Genomic DNA, 2,580 nt, shown 5'->3' with positions numbered 1-2,580 from the left:
ACGGAGTCTTGCTCTGTCGCCCAGGCTGGAGTGCAGTGGCTGGATCTCAGCTCACTGCAAGCTCCGCCTCCCAGGTTTACGCCGTTCTCCTGCCTCAGCCTCCTAAGTAGCTGGGACTACAGGCACCTGCTACCTTGCCCAGCTAGTTTTTTTTTTTTTGTATTTTTTAGTAGAGACGGGGTTTCACCGTGTTAGCCAGGATGGTCTCGATCTTCTGACCTCGTGATCCACCCGTCTCGGCCTTCCAAAGTGCTGGGATTACAGGCTTGAGCCACCACGCCCGGCCTGTCAGTAGCTTCTATAAAGTAGACATATTAAAGCAATAATCCATGATCACAAAAACAAATTAGAAATTACTAATAAGGTAAAAAAAAAGGAAGATCCTTCCACCTGGAACTTTAAAAAGAAACACCTATTTAGCAACTCTTGGGTAAAAGAGAAAATATAATCCAAAATTACAGAATGTTTAAAAAAATAATAAAAACGAAAACACTTCATAGCATAATTTGTTTGAACACATTTACAGTAGCAACCAGAGGAATTCATAGCACTAAACACTTAAGAATAGAAGAATGAAAATAAGTAAGTTATATTTCCAACTCACAAACGAGGTAGAAAAAGCAACAAAATAAACCAAAAGAATTTATAAACAGGAAAATCAGGAAGGTATGCAAAAATTCATAGGTGAATAGAAAAACAGTAGAACTAATTAATATATCCAAATCCTGCCTCTTGAGAAAAAATGAACAAAACAAATTGCTAGTTCTCATGGTAGAGAAAAATCATATATAAATATACAGAATAAGAAATTACAATGAGGGGCCAAGCACAGTGGCTCATGCCTGTAATCCCAGCACTTTGGGAGGCTAAGGCAGGTGGATCACTTGAGGTCAGGAGTTTGAGACCAACCTGGCCAACATGGTGAAACCCTGTCTCTACTAAAAATACAAAAATCAGTAGAGCATGGTGATGGGTGTCTGTAATCCCAGCTACTCAGGAGACTGAGATAGGAAAATTGCTTGAACCTGGGAGTTGGAGGTTGCAGTGAGATGGGATCATCCCACTGCACTCCAGTCTAGGTGACACAGTGAGACTCCATCTGGAAAAAAAAAAAATTACAAGGAGGAAATAACCATTTAAATTAAAAAAAAAAAAAACAAAAAACTTGTTAAGATGTTAATTTGCAGCCCTCTATGCAAATAAATTTAAAAACCTAGAAAGGAATGATAATTTCTAGAGCAATATACATAACCAAAACTGATCCCATTACAGAGAGTAAGAGCTTGAATAGAATGATTTCTTTAAACAAAATAATGTTATCAAGGAACTATCCCGCCAAAAGCACTGAGACAGTTTCACAGGGATTTTTGTACCAAACCTTTAAAGAACAGAGACTACTAGTGCTCCATGTATTGTTCCAGAGTAGGGGTCCCCAACCTCCAAGCCATGAACCAGTGTTGACCCATGGCCTGTTAGGAACTGGGCCACACGGCAGGAGGTGAATGACAGGCGAGTGAGCATTACTGCCTGAACTTCGCCTTCTGTCAGATCATCAGCAGCATTCGCTTCTCATAGGAGTGCAAACCCTACTGTGAACTCCACATGTGAGGGATATAGGTTGTTCTCCTCATGATAATCTAATGCCTGATGATCTGAGGTGGAACAGGTTCATCTGGAAATCATCTCCCTCAACTGCCAATCCCTAGTGTGGAAAAATTGTCTTCCCCGAAATCGGTGCCTGGTGCCAAAACTGTTGGGGACTACTGTTCCAGAGCATTGAAAATGAGCTAACCTACTTACTTCTTTTAAAGAAAGAAGTAGAATATTGATAATTATATCTAAAAGTACAAACAAATGAAAACTAAAGACCAGTGAATATCCATGCAAAAGTGCTAAGTAAAATGTTGGCCAGCAGTGTCCAAACCTAAGGAAGAAAATAACACACCATGATCAAGTAAGATTTACCCCAAAAATACAAGATGTATTCCACATTATTAAATCCACCAATAAAATAAGCTATCTTAATAGATCTGAGGGAAAATGTGTTTATTTTATAAATACTGAAGAAAACTTTGACAAATTCAACACTCATTTCTGACAAGAAAGTTACTCTAGAGAATAAAAATTGGTGGATATTTTCTTAACTACCTAAAATACGTACACCTTAGCCTTAAAAATGTCTTAATGAGGAAACACTTGAGGCATTTTCACTAAGATTCAGGAACAGGCAAGAAGGCCAAATATCTCCATTACTATTCAACTTTGTAGTAGAGGTATTAGTCAATGCACATAAACAAGATGAATCAACTGAAGGCATTAGAATTGTTAAAGACAAGTAAAACTACCTCTATTAAGTAGATGATATGCTAGTACACATAAAAACTCCCAGAAATTTAAAGGTAAAACTGGCCCAACAATGAAAGAATGAATAAGTCAGGACATAAAATTAACATTGAATAATCAACAGTCTTCGTCTACACAAATAATAACCAGTTGGAGAAAATAATAGTAGACAAAATTCCAATAATGACACCAATGGAGAAAATGACATATTTAGAAATAAACTTAAGAAATGTGCAA

The sequence above is a fragment of the Rhinopithecus bieti genome, unplaced genomic scaffold (genome assembly GCF_001698545.2).
Source record: "Rhinopithecus bieti isolate Rb0 unplaced genomic scaffold, ASM169854v2 scaffold_76, whole genome shotgun sequence".
Classification (NCBI taxonomy): Eukaryota; Metazoa; Chordata; class Mammalia; order Primates; family Cercopithecidae; genus Rhinopithecus; species Rhinopithecus bieti.
Note: the sequence above shows the minus strand (reverse complement) of the source record.